The following is an 18,934-nucleotide window of genomic DNA, read 5'->3' as shown; positions in this document are numbered from 1 at the left end:
TCGGCATGGTGACAGTCAACATGACAAACACAGCATGGTGACAGTCACATGACAAATACGACATGGTAACAGTAACATGACAAACACAGCATGGTGACAGTCACGTGACAAACAGAGCTCGATGACAGTCACATGACAAACACAGCATGGTGGCAGTCAACATGACAAGCACAGCATGGTGACAGTCAACATGACAAACACAGCATGGTGGCAGTCAACATGACAAACACGGCATGGTGACAGTAACATGACAAACACGGCATGGTGACAGTCACATGAGAAACACGACATGGTGACAGTCACATGAGAAAGACAGCATGGTGACAGTCACATGGTAAGCACAGCATGGTGACAGTCACATGGCAAGCAAAGCATGGTGACAGTCACATGGCAAGCAAAGCATGGTGACAGTCACATGGCAAACACGGCACGATGACAGTCACATGACAAATACGACATGGTAACAGTCACATGACAAACACGGCATGGTGACAGTCACATGACAAGCACAGCTCTTAGTGCAGACAGGACATGTTTTCTACCAACATGACCTAGTCTCTCGTGTACCTCACGAACAATCAGACTAGATATAGGAGACCGACGTGGCAATAGAACAGGATGCTTCATGGTGTCACTGATGTTGGCATTGCTCAAACGACCTCCAACTTTGAGTAAACCATCCTCAAAGCACGGGCAGAGATTGCGGACAGGACTACTTCTTGGTAGTACAGTGGGTTGATTACCTTTTTCTGTGTCTTAGGGAGGATAGCGATTTCTGAGCCATACTGCATTTGCTGTACAAAGGAAAGAATACACATCTCAGAGTCTGAGTTCTTGGAGTGACAAAAGAGAGTTAGCGGAGGGCTTTTCTTTTGGAGACTTACATTTCAGAAAGTTGAAGAACCTGCGATAGATTGCAACTGCTCTTTTCAATCTATACCAGGATGAGTAACAATTGAGGAGTTTACTAACATCTCCAGGGGAATCCGCTGTCTCATCCAACGTTGACATCACAGCAGCTTCAGTTGTTTCCTGACGCTCCGAAATTGATTTTGAATTAGGCATTCTCAAGAACTTTGAACCGTTGAACTGTTCAATGGATTTCAGGAACTGTGAGCAGCTAGATCATCGAGATGCGATGTCAGCTGGGTTGGTTTTGGAATCGACATATTTCCACTGTTCTGGTGTACTCAAGTCCCTGATAAGCTTCACTCGGTTGGCGACGAACACTGGAAATCTGTTCTTTTCCCTGCGAATGTACTGCAGAACAGTTGTTGAATCTGTGTAGTTGGTAACACTGTCAATGTTTACATCCAGTTCTCTGAGGAGAAATTGTCCTATTTTCACAGAAACAGTAGCAGCTGTCAGTTCTAGTCTGGGAATAGTCAGGGTTTTCAAAGGAGCCAGTATAGCTTTGCCCAGGAGAAGTGTTGTGTGAATGTTTCCATTTATGTCAAAGAGCCTAATGTATGCAGAGCAACCATGTCCTGTGAAGCTAGCATCAGAGAAGATATGTAACTGTTAAGACAATACATCACCAAATCAGGAGGCTTCAGAGCATGTCGACTTCCTGGAGCCAAGTTGTCCATCTGCCTGTGAACTCCATTACCAAAGTTGTCATCCCAGCCTAAATCCTTGTCCTTACACAAGTCTTGAAGGATTCCTTTAGCAGGCAGCAGCACCGGTGAGACGAGAGCTAGAGGATCATACAAGGAGGACACCATGGACAGAATTCCTCGTCTAGTGAACGGCTTCTCTGGCAAGTCAACTGTGTACTTGAAGCTATCCAGCTTGATATCCCACTGCATCCCCAGTGCTCTCTCCATGGGAATCTCATCTCGACTGAGATCAACGGCTTAAATCTCCTTTGGAGCGATGTTCTTGAGGAATGGAGGACAGAACAATCTTGCTGTTGCTTGTAAACTTTGTCAAGTTGAATCCACCATCCGCACATGCAAGTTTTACATTCTTTATCAAGTCAATAGCACACTCATCAAACTCCACAGATTTCAAGCAGTCTTCCACATAGAAGTTGCGTTCTATCGTTTGTGCAACCTGATCATCATAGTTGGATCTGGACTTGGCTCCTGTGCTTTTCAGGGCATAAATGGCAACAGTGGGAGAGGATACAGTTCCGAAAGTGTGCACAGTCATGCGGTACCCTTTCAGCTCACCATGAACATTACCATCAGGCCACCATAGAAACCGTAGATAGTCCTGGTGCTCCCGTGGAACCTTGACTTGATGAAACATGGCCTCTACATCTCCCATGAAGGCAATTTGGTCTGATCTGAAACGAGCTAAAACACCAATGAGAGAGTTGGCAAGATCGGGGCCTTGTAGAAGAACATCATTGATTGATAAACCTCCATACTTAACGCTACAGTCAAAGACCACTCTGATCTTGTTCGGCTTTTTCGGGTGATACACTCCATGGTGTGGCAGATACCAGACGCGGCCAGGTTGGCAAGTAATCTCGTCTGCAGGAACGCCAATGGCATAACCCTTTGCCAGCAGTGTATTCACGAATGCAACATAATCCTTATGATACTGTGCATTGCTCATCATCTTTTCCTTTTGCCAAAGAACCCTTTTGACAGCTTGTTCCTTGTTTGACTGCATATTTAAATCGTTACGAAAAGGAAGAGGAATTTCAAAATGTCCATCTACGAACCTCAATTTTTCCTCAGTCTTCTTTATAAATCTTTGATCTTCAATGGAATAGCCTCATTCACCAGTGACTTTCTCAACATCAGCCTCGTTAAAGTCTAGTTCAAACAACTTCAGCACAGTGTCAGGGGTGATGCATTTTCTGATACCTTCTCAAGTTCCTTTAGAGCCACCATGTTGCTGACAACTGATTTGTCTTCCAAATTACACTTGACCTGAAGAGGGCCATTTACTGTCCAACCAAGTTTGTACTTCACAGCAAAATGTCCAGATGATGGGGTGACTTCAAGAGGCCGAAGATCATCTGAACAGTTACTGCCGATAAGAGGGACAATGCTAGTATTCAGGTCTGGTCGATACGGCGGCATCATTTCAACAACATTCTTGAGACCTGGTAGTTGCATCAAAGCATCCGATTTAGGAATATTGTCGTGACCGACAGGCATTACAAAATGTACGTGGCAAACTAACAAATTGTCTATCAGAGAGATCAGAGATCACAATATCTGATACCACCGTTGTGTTGATGAGGTCTGTTCTGTTCATCGTTTGCAACCTCAGCAACGTTGGTGTTGACTTCGCTTGAAGTTCGTCCTTGAGGCCTTGAAGCATCCTGTGCTGCAGTCCAACATGGCGTACGTTTGCACAACCCTATCACCTCCATTCTGTCGGACGTTAACAGGAAGTATAGGTTGTAGCACAGTCTCTTTAACCTTGGATCGTTGATTGTCACAGAACGTAGCTCCAGTGATGACATTAGACTCGCCAGTGGATGAAAATTGTAATCATGTAAAGCAGTAGGATGACGTTTGCCACAGTGTTTACAAGTTCTCTTTTTTCATGCAACCCTTTGAAATGTGGTTAAGTCCATAGCAACTGTAACACCCGTTACTATCCTTTAAATACTATCGTCTTTCAGCAAGTGACTTTTGTAGAATGAACTTGCAGTCGTCAAGATCGTGAGACTGTTTACAGAGATACCTTTGCTTTTACTTTGTGATTCACTTCCGACATGAATAGCGAAACTTGTGGATTGAGACTTGTTTGACTGTTTATACTTATCTGAGAACCTATCCTTACGACTTGTATCATCATGTTTGGAGAGCAGTGCCTGTTTACTGTAGATAGGTTCATTTGCAGATCTTGCAACGAAGTCAGTGAAGTCATATGAGAAATACCTCTCATTACATGAAGACACTTTGTCAGACTGACTGACTGACTGACTGAGTTTGGTTTTACGCCGCTTTTAGCAATATTCCCGCAACATCACGGCGGGGGACACCAGAAATGGGCTTCACACATTGCGCCCATGTGGGGATTCGAACCCGGGCCTTCGGAGTGACGAGCCAACGCTTTAACCATTAGGCTACCCCACCGCCCCCACTTTGTCAGAAGAATAGAGAATTGCTTGAGTCCTACGTTGTCCTCAATCTTAAGATTAGGCCAAGTAAGAATCTTGTTCAAATAAGCTGTAGAGATTCTATAAGGATCACCATATTCTTTGCAAAGCTGGTTTCTTGCGGCAGCATACCCTGCTAAAGGATCCATATGAAGACAACCAAATATGAGATCTCTGGGCTCACCTTGAAGTCGTTGATCGAGATAGTAAAGTCTATCAGCCTCACCTCATGTATGTGGAGCAATGTTAGCGTCGAACGCCATTAGGAAGGCTGAAAACTCTGTCGGGTTTCCGGTGAACTTGGGCACTTCCGGTTTGGGAAGAAACATAGCATGAGACATCTGTCTTTGTGTCTCTAAAACAGCATGGTTATCAACAGCAATACTAGCAACTCGGTTTTGAGAGGTATGATTCAATGAGCTCAGATTTACTGGCAAAGAGTCTGCTGCAGAAGGGTTAATTTTCTGTTGACTGATCTGGTTGTACTAACGAGTCTCTGAAGCATAGGAATGATGATTCGGTCTCATTCGACCTCTCTCTCACCAAAGCTCTATCTGCAATACAAATCTACACATGATTTATAATACATCAACAAATCAAGTTGCAAGTTGTCAATGTTTTCTTTCAAACGATCAAGTTCATTTTTACTCTTTGTACATGCTCTTTGTACATGCTGATAAAGAAGAAATAGTCTTATTTCTCAAAACTCTCAAATGTTCAATCCTGCCTTTTTCTGTAACAGTTCTGTTTTGACGTAACTGCATCCCAATATTTGTCGACACTATTACGGTGTTCTCACTATCACCGACACCACCACTGTCAGTGTTCACATCACCAACCATGGACGTTGTTTGCCCCTCAGAAGAATGACGACATGACGATTCCTCGCTGTAGAGGTGACTATCATCATCAACGTTGCCCTGTGACGCCATGCCTCACCCTTGAACCTTGAGCACTCCAGACGTTTTACACACGTTACACGGTGGTGTAGAACTTGTAAAGATATCAGCAGCCACTGCTAAACGTTGAATGCTGCTGACCACCCATGAATGTGATGAGTATCACTTGGCTGTCTGCAAATTTTTCTTAAACAAACTCGCATCGACAAGGATTTATTAAAGTTACGATTTTCGGTAGTCGTTGACAAGTCATTGGCTAATTATTGTTGACATGACTCGATCCATCGGTGAGGTTTAAGAAATCAAAAGAAACAAAATGATTATTTTAGCTAATACATTAATTATAGCATTTAAATATAACATTTCTGAATTTTCAAATATAGGATTTCATGATTATCAAATATAGCACTTCAAATTATTAGATAAAACGTTTGAAGATTGTCAGACAATGCATTTCAGTAACGTGCTTCAATAACAGCTTTCTATCAAATTACACAATAATAATGGTCAAAATATTCCAAATGATAATTCCTACAGCATATGCTATTCAAATGTCATCTAAAGTACACAAAGTATGATTAAGAATACTCACATTTGTGTTGCCACACAGAGAGGTTTGCAGACAGCCAAGTGACCATGTGGATAGCACAGTTAATCCGACTTTGCATGAAGATCTTGTGCAAGGGGTGGTTCATGTGACCATCAATAATGAAAGTGAGGCTATATATTTACTGATTAAATTTACAAAAGTTTTGCCATTACGCTGGATTTGAACCCTAGCACTTTGGATCACAAGTCTAATGTGTTAACCACTAGGCCACCGTAAAAGACACCCATACATGCCTGGTTTAATATACTGAATATTACTGAATATGAAATAACTTGTATTTAGCATTAACAATGGTGACAGTAAAATGACAACCAGAGACTTTTGACAGTCATATGTCAAACACAGCATGGTGACAGTCATATGTCAAACACAGCATGGTGACAGTCATATGTCAAACACAGCATGGCGACAGTCATATGTCAAACACAGCATGGTGACAGTCATATGTCAAACACAGCATGTTGACAGTCATATGACAAACACAGCATGGTGACAGTCATATGACAAACACAGCATGGTGACAGTCATATGACAAAAACAGCATGGCGACAGTCATATGACAAACACAGCATGGTGACAGTCAGATGTTGTTCAACATAGTGACAATACTGAGAATCCTGTGACCAGCCACGAGGGGGGACGTTCTGATCAGTACAAGGTGTCACCACAATGTGCTGTCACCGGCCACGAGGGGAGACGTTCTGATCAGTACAAGGTGTCACCACAATGTGCTGTGACCAGCCACGAGGGGAGACGTTCTGATCAGTACAAGGTGTCACCACAATGTGCTGTCACCGGCCACGAGGGGAGACGTTCTGATCAGTACAAGGTGTCACCACAATGTGCTGTGACCAGCCACGAGGGGAGACGTTCTGATCAGTACAAGGTGTCACCACAATGTGCTGTGACCAGCCACGAGGGGGGACGTTCTGATCAGTACAAGGTGTCACCACAATGTGCTGTGACCAGCCACGAGGGGACGTTCTGATCAGTACAAGGTGTCACCACAATGTGCCGTCACCAGCCACGAGGGGGACGTTCTGATCAGTACAAGGTGTGACCACAATGTGCGTGACCAGCCACGAGGGGGACGTTCTGATCAGTACAAGGTGTCACCACAAAGTGCTGTGACCAGCCACGAGGGGGACGTTCTGATCAGTACAATGTGACCACAATGTGCTGTCACCAGCCACGAGGGGGACGTTCTGATCAGTACAAGGTGTCACCACAATGTGCTGTGACCAGCCACGAGGGGGACGTTCTGATCAGTACATGGTGTCACCACAATGTGCTGTGACCAGCCACGAGGGGACGTTCTGATCAGTACAATGGTGTGACCACAATGTGCTGTGACCAGCCACGAGGGGACGTTCTGATCGGTACAAGGTGTGACCACAATGTGCTGTGCCAGACACAGCCACGACGGGGGGGACGTTCTGATCAGTACATGGTGTCACCACACAATGTGCTGTGACCAGCCACGAGGGGGGGGACGTTCTGATCAGTACAATGTGTGACCACAATGTGCTGTGACCAGCCACGAGGGGGGACGTTCTGATCAGTACAAGGTGTCACCACAATGTGCTGTGACCAGCCACGAGGGGGGACGTTCTGATCAGTACAAGGTGTCACCACAATGTGCTGTGACCAGCCACGAGGGGGACGTTCTGATCAGTACAAGGTGTCACCACAATGTGCTGTGACCAGCCACGAGGGGGGGCGTTCTGATCAGTACAAGGTGTCACCACAATGTGCTGTGACCAGCCACGAGGTTGACGTTCTGATCAGTACAATGTGTCACCACAATGTGCTGTCACCAGCCACGAGGGGGGACGTTCTGATCAGTACAAGGTGTCACCACAATGTGCTGTCACCAGCCACGAGGGGGGACGTTCTGATCGGTACAATGTGTCACCACAAAGTGCTGTTACCACTGCTCCACACTTGGTTGGGAGAGTATGTGATGTATTCGGGTTCAGATCTGGAGATCATGGAAGGCACTGACGTTTCAGTTTTGAACGGATCTGTGTGGAGTGGCGTTGTCATGAGGAAACAACGCCCTCTGTCAGTGGTAATCGGAAGCGGGTAAGGAGAAGAATTTGGTCGATGTAATGATTTGCTGCGAGACTGAGCCAATCCAACTCCCAGTCAAGTAGGATAGGGCTTCCCACTCCATCACACTTTCGCCACCGATTCTGTTGACCCGGCGAACGCATATCGACGCTAAGCGTTCATTTCGACGTCGATAGATAATTCGTCTTCTGTCTCGGGGTTGGAGTATTCGGATGTTCTTCCATTTCATGTTTGAATTGATGGGGGTATCCAGATCCAGTAGACGACCCATGGCGCTCAGGTCAACTCTGAAATGGGACTCTCCAGCTGCACGACATCATCCGGCATCAGTCGCGACCTTCTCCGTTTTGAATAAATCTACAAATGCATGACAAGCTGTTGACTGATGTCTGACAAATACTAATAGGTGGTTCTTCACGATATACTCCATATGGATATCCCAGGTCCTGAAGGGGCTTGGTTTTGACACCCACGAAATTCAAATACTTCGGTCTGTGTCGTGTCATTTTATCCCGACAGTGTGGTCGGTGTCGTGACTGAGGGCGTGTTGTCGTAACCCGACAGTGTATTCTGTGTCTTGCCAGAGGGCGTGTTATCGTAACCCGACAGTGAGGTCGGTGTCGTGGCAGAGGGCGTGTTATCATAACCCGACAGTGTGGTCGGTGTCATGGCAGAGGGCGTGTTATCGTAACCCGACATTGAGGTCGATGTCGTGGCTGAGGGCGTGTTATCGTAACCCGACAGTGTGGTCGTTGTCGTGGCTGAGGGCGTGTTATCGTAACCCGACAATGTCTTCTGTGTCTTGCCAGAGGGCGTGTTGTCGTAACCCGACAGTGAGGTCGGTGTCGTGACTGAGGGCGTGTTGTCGTAACCCGACAGTGTGGTCGGTGTCGTGGCTGAGGGCGTGTTATCGTAACCCGACATTGAGGTCGATGTCGTGGTTGAGGGCGTGTTATCGAAACCCGACAGTGTGGTCGGTGTCGTGACTGAGGGCGTGTTGTCGTAACCCGACAGTGTGGTCGGTGTCATGGCTGAGGGCGTGTTGTCGTAACCCGACTGTGTCTTCTGTGTCGTGACTGAGGGCGTGTTGTCGTAATCCGACAGTGTGGTCGGTGTCGTGGCTGAGGGCGTGTTATCGTAACCCGACAGTGTGGTCGGTGTCATGGCTTAGGGCGTGTTGTCGTAACCCGACAGTGTGGTCGGTGTCGTGGCTGAGAGCGGGTTTTCGTAATCCGACAGTGTGGTCATGCTCTCAATCAGTGTGGTTGACACTTGACTGTTATGTAGGTCTGAACCTTATGCCCGTGTCATTACACTAAATGTGGAATGTTTGTTCACTAAACACTAACTGCTTGAGTGAATACTTTCTTTCAAGGATTCCAGTCCAGTACACAACAGGAGGGCAAAGTTAGTTGTATGATTTGATGTTGATTTCGAGTACTAGTATATCCCATATACATGTATTTCACAGTGTGGATCATATTTATCATGTTTTACACCTTTGCCCAGAATATACAGTGTAGCGGAGATTCAATCCTGACTTGTAGAGACATATGCAATCGATGATTGTGTTTATTGTGATGCTGTGATGAACAAAGGGGCGGGCGGATGTCAGGGCCGCACGTCCATGCCTTCCTACTCTGTGGGTATTACTGATATGCATTGTCAGCAAAGCCAGTTCTAATCGAGATAAAGGACAATGTATCTCCATTTCAGTGAATTTGTATCGCACTCGGAGACTTCATTCGGAAAATCCTTGGTCAGTGTATGTCTTTATTGAATATATCTTGGTTCAGTGTAATGTCTTTATGAATATATCTTGGTCAGTGTATGTCTTTATGAATATATCTTGGTCAGTGTATGTCTTTATGAATATACCTTGGTCAGTGTATGTCTTTATGAATGATATCTATACCTTGTCAGTGTATGTCTTTATGAATATACCTTGGTCAGTGTATGTCTTTATGAATATACCTTGGTCAGTGTCATGTCTTTATGAATATACCTTGGTCAGTGTATGTATTTATGAATATACCTTGGTCAGTGTATGTCTTTATGAATATACCTTGGTCAGTGCATGTCTTTATGAATATACCTTGGTCAGTGTATGTCTTTATGAATATACCTTGGTCAGTGCATGTCTTTATGAATATACCTTGGGTCAGTGCATGTCTTTATGAATATACCTTGGTCAGTGTATGTCTTTATGAATATACCTTGGTCAGTGTCAGTGTCTGTCTTTATGAATATATACTTGGTCAGTGTATGTCTTTATGAATATACCTTGTCAGTGTATGTCTTTATGAATATACTTTGGTCAGTGCATGTCTTTATGAATATACCTTGGTCAGTGTATGTCCATATGAATATACCTTGGTCAGTGTATGTCTTTATGAATATACCTTGGTCAGTGCATGTCCATATGAATATACCTTGGTCAGTGTATGTCTTTATGAATATACCTTGGTCAGTGTATGTCCATATGAATATACCTTGGTCAGTGTCTTGTCTATTCAGTGCATGTCTTTATGAATATACCTTGGTCAGTGTATGTCCATATGAATATACCTTGGTCAGTGTATGTCTTTATGAATATACCTTGGTCAGTGTATGTCCATATGAATATACCTTGGTCAGTGTATGTCCTTTGGTCAGTGGTCAGTGTCCTGTCTCATATGAATATACCTTGGTCAGTGCATGTCTTTATGAATATACCTTGGTCAGTGTATGTCCATATGAATATACCTTGGTCAGTGTATGTCTTTATGAATATACCTTGGTCAGTGTATGTCCATATGAATATACCTTGGTCAGTGTATGTCTTTATGAATATACCTTGGTCAGTGTCCATATGTCTTGGTCATGAATATATACCTTGGTCAGTGCATGTCTTTATGAATATACCTTGGTCAGTGTATGTCCATATGAATATACCTTGGTCAGTGTATGTCCATATGAATATACCTTGGTCAGTGTATGTCTTTATGAATATACCTTGGTCAGTGCATGTCCATATGAATATACCTTGGTCAGTGTATGTCCTTATGAATATACCTTGGTCAGTGTATGTCCTTATATGATATACCTTGGTCAGTGCATGTCTTTATGAATATACCTTGGTCAGTGCATACGTCTTTATTCGCAGAAGCATCTGGAACCTGTCTACACAGATATATATTGCTCATTGTGAATAGGTCTTGCATTTCACTATGTCGGTAAACAAAATGCGCTCTTATTTTCTTGAGAAATATGTTGGGAACGTAACATGGCGGATACATATCATGTTTATATAACTACAGCATCATCCCGATACTACAACATTATCGATATACATCTTGATATACTTGTCACTTTCCGATGTTTTCTCTCACACCGCCGCTATGTGTCATTGGAATCTGTTTGCAGTTTTACCAAACGTGTCCCATTGTTTTGTGAGGTTACACACTAATCGCGTTAACTGATGGATGTGTCAATCAGGGACTGAACCTTTAGCATAAGCATCATGAGTTATATATATACAAAGATGGTTAAGTAAAGGGGAAGGTCACATACAGTCTTCACACTCGAACTGTTGTTGTGCAGGAAACATGCTGGACAGTATGTAGCTACATAGACTGTTAATACAACAATCAGGTAGCTCTCAATACGATACACGACTCGTTCTTGCCTAATTGGAGGACATTATAGAGCATGAGTCCTGGTAACTACATCAATACACCAAGGGTCAACTTATGACTTTGAGCCCAGTAGTCCATGTAGGCGTCGACAGGAACACACTGACTCGTCTAATCAAACAGATAGGTAAACGACAACACGACTACACGTCTTAATGAAACCCGTCTGTCAAACAAGACCTTGTTTGTTAATAACGACATGATTATAGTTTATTCCATTAGAGGTAGGAGAGCCACAAGCTGTGACCGGCGTGTGTTCGATGAATGGACTTCGGTGCTACAACTACACATTAATCAACCACCACCCACTCTTTCTGTTATATACGAAGATACTACATGTTGTTGTAAATGCTTTGAAACCAAATTCCGCGCCATAAATTTCTGTACCATATCTTACTCTCATTAAAACCATATCTTACTCTCATTAAAAAGATATCTTACTCTCATTAAAAAGATATCTTATATCTCATTAAAACCATATCTTACTCTTATTAAAACCATATCTTAATCGCATTAAAACCATATCTTGCTCTCATTAAAACCATATCTTGCTCAGATTAAAACCATATCTTACTCTCATTAAAACCAAAAACAAATACAAAACTACAAATGAAACTTGAGCGGAAAGAATGTAAATATCAACAATGCCTGAAGGAATTGTCACCATGATTACGTCACAATCTGATAATCACACAGTTCTCAAACAATGATTGTTGTGATTGCATGACGCCACATCAGTACCTGGTGTAGACTGTAGTAACCTGAAGAAAATAACTTCGTCAATTCCTCAAACAACTTCTTGTGTTTGTCCAGAATAGCAGATGGTTTACTTGTTACCACTAACATCCTTTTGTTTTTTAAGTTATTCTCCTGTCACTGCCATAGTGTTGATGATACCCGACCAATCAAGCTGAAACTCTTTCAGCCAGTTCGACCTAACAAGGGCAGCTTGTCTCCTCGGACGATCACAAGAGGTAGCTCTTGCGTCTGTAACCATATGTCACATGCACATTAACCTCCAGAGTATGAAAGCAATGTCCTCTCAAAACTGTGCAGTGGTCAATGACTCAAATGTTCCTTGTAAAATGCTTCTGGGGCAATCGAAACGACAGCTCCAATGTCTATGTTCATTTTGAGTGAGTGGTTATCCAGAAGAAATGTAGCTTGACATGCTTTGGCCCCCGCACTTGCAGCTGAATACACACCAAAGAGGTCAAGATCATTTAAACTCTGTTCAAGGTCAGGGTCACCAAGCTGATCCACACTGTCATCTTGTTCATCCACAAAGTGCGCATTGCCATGATTGGCACCTCTTAGCAAGATGGCCTTCTTTCAAACAGTTATTACACGTGTAAGCCTCGAATTTACAAGTATTCAGATCATGTTGACCACCACATCTCCAGCATGGTCGTATTTCCCCTTCCTTTCCCAGAATGTATTTGTTTTGATTTTGTTCCACTGAATTTCCGACCAAGACGTGTCAATCCATTCACCGACTCACGAGCGGGTAAGCTTGCATGACATCCTAACTCTAGGTTATTTTTCTCAGCAAGTTCCATCGCCTGTGCCGTGTCAATAGCCTTCTTTAAGGTAAGCTTGTCTTCACACAGCAGCCTACGTCTGCACGTATCGTTGCTGACACCACAAACAAGTCTATCACGAAGTGCTTCATTCAGAAAAGCACCGAAATCACATGTGCTAGCTAGCCTCCGTAACTCAACAACGTAGGTTGCCACCGATTCACCACCTCTTGGTCTCGTTTCCAAAAGCGATATCTTCCTGCAATAGTCAGTGGCTGAGGGCAGTAATAGTGTTGAAACTAGTTGTGTTTGTTGACGGTTTATCAGGCGAGAGAAGGCTTCTTAAAACCCTGTATACCTCGGCTCCTGCAACACTGAGAATCGTTGCTCTCTTGCGCTCTGGTTTGTCTATGGAATTCAACTCCATTAACTGGTCCAAACGGTCGATGTAACACTCAAAGGTTTCCCTTTCTGGTGAGAAAAAGTCCATGCATCCTATCAATGTCATACCATCCTATCTTCGTCGCCAATTTGTAGTAACTTGTAGTATTTAACACAACTCAAGTCGTCAATGGCGCTTGGATAACTCGCGTATTTCAGGAGAGTCAATCTCACCCCCTTGAGTGATAATATTTTCCTACGACATAACATAGACAACCCTCTCACGGGTGACATCTGCCTATTTCCACCTCATATTGTCAGTTTAGTGTCGAATTCTCAGCATTGGAGTCTCCAGCTTGCGCCAATTCCTGCAGCTTTTGAACAGGAGGATCTCTAGCACGAACTTCGTGTGTACAATAGCCCCAAAGCTCTTCGATCGTGTTCATATCCGAGCTCTTTGCGGGTCATGGTAATGTTTTGATGACGTTGTTCGGCCGTATCACACTAGCAAGGAGATGGTAGCCATGATGTTGCACGACGGCAGTATCCAGTACTTCCTGTTGATAACGTCGACCATTGTGTGTGCCAGGTCCTGCAATGAGTTCTATCCTGCGTTCAAACGAAACGCAACACCACATGATCGCTAAGCTAGTCTCGAAGGATTCGACTGCATGGATCATCTCCTGGCGATGTCGACGTCTCCAAACGCGGCCGCAGCCATCGACAACATGTGGAAGAAAACGAGTTTCATGAAATCAATGATCACCCCTACACCATGTTCTGAAGTTGTTGTTTTATCGGAGTCTGGAGCACGCCCGATAGTTAAGAGATTACACGTTAATCAGCAGCATTGAAACTATTCACGTATACATGTACCAGAATAACATAAAAACATAAGTTAACTTTCCTTTCCAGAAAATCATAATTATTGGCATGAATATTGATTAAAATATGTTTTTCTGTTTTGATTTCAGATAATAGCTATAGCCTGAACGGAACTTTTATTATGTTCTATTTCGTTTCACAAATATTAATATGACTAGGAAAATGGGGTTTTGAATAACATGTCACAGATATAACCCTTGTTCCACCCTCAGACGTGCCAGCATCCTATCTCATACAGCGACACATGCCAAGTGGCACCATAACCAAAGACCACTTTGATCTAAAGTGAATGTTCAATCTCCACACAAAATATGTCAAATACTCAATTATGCCTAAATCTGGCAAATTAAGGTTTAGAATGCTTAAGATCACTGAGAATACGAAAATGTGCTTTGAATGTTTGGAGTCCATTAACTCCAAATTAGGTTTAAGGGACTTAGAACACGCTGGTCATAATCTGTATTGTTAATGCCAGATTGTTTTATCTCCAGGTCATGTGATTCCAAACTCATCAGGGATTGGTCCATCACCTAGAACAGTATGATCCTTAGAGAAACATTGATTTAGTGAAGATGAAACCATTTTAAAATCTGAAAATGTGCATATTTTCATCTGAAACTTTACTAGAAGATAGAATATCACCTCGGCTTTAGCTATAGTATGATAGTCATAACTCATTTTCTTTTCAAAAACTGGACTTGGAACACTCTGGTTTTCAGGCAACGATACCCTTACGTTTGAACCTGTGTTTGATTGACTGATGGAACGTCAGCTCCGGTATTCAAGTTTGCAATTTGTGTGTATTGCTGTTGGTGTGTTTGTATGTGAGTTTGTGTGTGTGTGTATGTGTGAGAGAGAGAGAGGGGGGGGGGAGTGTGGATGGATTACTTCGTGATTAACTCAGAAGTAGCAAATGGAAGGACGTTTGACATTCCTCATATTCCCGTGTTTTACAGTATTTCTTTTTGTCTTTCGCAGGCAAAAGACGTGATGAACCCCAGCAATACAACAAACACATCGCTGAGACCTTTAGCAAATATTCCAAACGTCCCTTTCGGAATTTCCCTTCTTTTCCTCGTTCTTGGAATCATTCTTGGAAACTGCGTCACTATCGCCGTCTTCCGGCGGAACCAGACATTGCGCTCACCAGCCGGATGGATAATTGTCAACATCGCTATATGTGACCTCGCCCTTGGTGGCTTGGTAGGGTTAGTTGCCGTGCCTTCAGTCCTCAGCGGTTACTTCCCTTTCAATCAGTCATTCGTCCAGGTGACGGGGACGCTGGTTCTCATCTTCTTCGACGAAGCCGTGTACGGACTTGCCTTAGCAGCTCTTGATCGATACGTAGCGATATGTCGACCGTATCAATACGTCAGGTTGTTTAAGGACTCTAACCTGACCGTAGTGTTTTCACTGACGTGGCTGTACGCAGCCCTGAATCCTGTGGTTTTCTGTTTTACAAATGGTTACAAGTATCATGATGTCAGATACGCGGTTGTTCCGGACTTGACGGCCAACGTCCCCTGCAGCATTTATTTGATATGTTCGACCGTAGGAGTTGGGTTTGGCACAATTATAGTCAGTTACTTTCGCGTGTGGCGGGAAGGTCGTAAGGTGCAAACAGCGGGAGTACATCTCACTCCCCCAAATATTACCCAGCAAATAAAGCTCACATCGACCTTGGTACTATTAACTGTGCTCTACGTCATCAATTACGTGGGATTTGTTGTTGTTGAATCTATGTCCCTATTTGGCATGGGTCACCTGATCCCGAACGGAATATATAACATGGTCTTTTTCTGCGCAGTCTCAAACAGCTTTTACAATGTCCTTGTTTACACACTTACATACAGGCCGTTCAGGATGGCGTTCATGAAAACTTTCTTCAAACAACGTGCTCGGAATGTTGACTGGAAGTTGACCCAGTCTTCCCACGCCAGACAGTCGCGAAGTGTTCATGCCTCCAGCCATGCCACACATATATTCGTCATTGACTCTCCAACTACACACAGGCAGTGATGACGTCACGTTACTCTCTTCACTAGTACTCCCTCTATGTAATGCAGCACTCGGGTAACATCGGCTTTTTCCGAGACACCTCGGGCAGTAAAAGCCTAATGGATGTTACGTAAACATGCACCGACAGATGTTTCATGAAGTAGATGTCGATCTGTTTTTAGACAACTTTGCATGGCTAATATACTGAACATCATTGAAAACGCACCACTTATAAAAGTTCAGATTATTAAAAGTACGTGTAAGCAATTGATATTTTTTGAGTGGATAATAACAGATGGACGACTGACAAAAACAACAACACAGAAAAGACGCTCATTCATTGAAATTTTCCACAGTTAGAAAGGATCAAACACACGTAGGGTCAAATCGAAAAGTCAATATCGCGTATGACCGCCATTTGCATTGACACATGCAGTTCGACGACTCCTCATTGAGTCAATAAGCGTCCGAATAGAGTTCTTGAGGATGACATTCCACTTCTGAGGTAGTGCAGCCTCTAGTTCCCGGATGTTTCGCATCTGTTGTCGCCGCGAAAGACTTTGACCAAGTGCTCCATGGAGGATACATCTGGCGACTGTGCTGGCCAATGAATAACCTGGATGTGTTGCTGGGCCAGATACTGCATGGAAAGTCTTGTTGTGTGTGCCCGTGCGTTGTCCTGTTGAAAAGTATGGACATCTTGGTGGTGATTGAAGACAGATACGATGTTATTCTGAAGAATCTGCTCACGGTAATAAAGAATATTAATTCTCCCTTGACAGACATGAAGGCAGTCCTGTGATTGTAATTTATTCCACCCCAGACCATGACACTCCCACCACCCAACGGTCTGTCTGAACCACACACTCATCAGCATAACGTTCACCACGTCTACGCCAAACACGTAATCGGCCGTCAGCATTACGTAGATGAAGACGTGACTCGTCAGTGACTACCAAACCATGCCATTGTTGTAACCTTTACTGAAAATGCCTGCTAGCCCATTCTATACGCTCATTACGGTGTCTGTCAGTCAGAATTGGTCCAACGTAAGGACGTCGAGCATGGAGCCCTGTAGCGTGTAGACGGCGTCGCATGGAGTCAGCGCTGATGACCCCCACGTCAACCTTGTACTAGTGCAGCAGTCCTGGCAGTCGGCAGTGTTCAATCACTGATATGGACAAGGTCAATATGGCGATCCTGATGGAGCGTCGTAACACGTTGATGCCAAGGTCATTGAAGGTCACGGGTGCTGCCTGTCTACTGAATTCGTCTATGAAGCCTAACGATGGTGGAGTGGTCAAGTCCAAGTTGTCGAGCAATATCCCTGCTGCTGGTGCCAACCTGAATCATGCCTCGTGCACGCTCTCTTTCGTGAGTTGTTAACCTCGGCATCTCTGTCCTCGTTTCACAATCGTTAGTGAAGCATTGAGAATCGGTTCTCATACACCTGCTTTTAATGTCACAGTCAGTATGATTTCAGAATGAAATTCGCACTTTTTTCATGGCGTGGCTGCATGTTAATGCATTTTGGAATTAAGAGTCATACTGTGGACAGGAATTTGTTTCTAAAGCAATTTTTCAACTGGACATGCCCTTCGACTTCATGTTAGTTATATTCATTGATCATTGTCATGCTGTAATCCATCTAGATGAAAATATGGACAATTTTAGACTGGTGCGTTTTCAATGATGTTCAGTATATAAGTAGGGTATACACGTCGAACGTTTAACGTTTGTATGTTCAGTATATAAGTAGGGTATACACGTCGAACAGTTAACGTGTGTATGTTCAGTATATAAGTAGGGTATACACGTCGAACAGTTAACGTGTGTATGTTCAGTATATAAGTAGGGTATACACGTCGAACATTTAACATTTGTATGAGAGTCAAACGTGTCGGTAGTATGTGTGAGAAACATGTCGACAAGCGACACGAGTGTGCTGCTATGATACTGGATTCTGTTAATGCTGGCCGAATTTATATGAAGGTTGAGATAAACCAGTTGAATTGAAATACACACTTAGTTAATCACGGTAACAATTAGTTTAGAACGCTTTCAGCACAATATGTCAAGGTTGCCCTTATTAATGCCCTTAGGTTGCATTACACGAAATTATTGTGGAGATTATCTACATTTACATCTGCACCACGTGTTACCAAGTGCTGGGGAATTTACAAAGTTCGTGATAGCCTGAAAGCTTTCTCTCGTTCAAATCTCGTAAAGAAGTGAGGGTGGTTTTTTTTCAACACAATGTCTAGGTCTGGGTACAATGTGTGGAGCTTGGTGTAGGTACAATGTATGGAGCTTGGTGTAGGTACAATGTGTGGGACTTGGTGTAGGTACAATGTATGGAGCTTGGTGTAGGTACAATGTGTGGGACTTGGTCTAGGTACAATGTATGGAGCTTGGTGTAGGTACAATGTGTGGAACTTGGTGTAGGTACAATGTATGGAGCTTGGTGTAGGTACAATGTGTGGAGCTTGGTCTAGGTACAAGGTGTGGGACTTGGTGTAGGTACAATGTGTGGAACTTGGTCTAGGTACAAGGTGTGGGACTTGGTCTAGGTACAATGTATGGAGCTTGGTCTAGGTGCAATGTGTGGAACTTGGTGTAGGTACAATGTATGGAACTTGGTCTAGGTACAATGTGTGTGACTTGGTCTAGGTACAAGGTGTGGAACTTGGTGTAGGTACAATGTATTGAGCTTGGTCTAGGTACAAGGTGTGGGACTTGGTGTAGGTACAATGTGTGGAACTTGGTCTAGGTACAATGTATGGAGCTTGGTCTAGGTACAATGTATGGAACTTGGTCTAGATACA

This window comes from Haliotis rubra, unplaced genomic scaffold (genome assembly GCF_003918875.1).
Source record: "Haliotis rubra isolate DU_JTF1 unplaced genomic scaffold, ASM391887v1 Scf869, whole genome shotgun sequence".
Lineage (NCBI taxonomy): Eukaryota > Metazoa > Mollusca > Gastropoda > Lepetellida > Haliotidae > Haliotis > Haliotis rubra.
Note: the sequence above shows the minus strand (reverse complement) of the source record.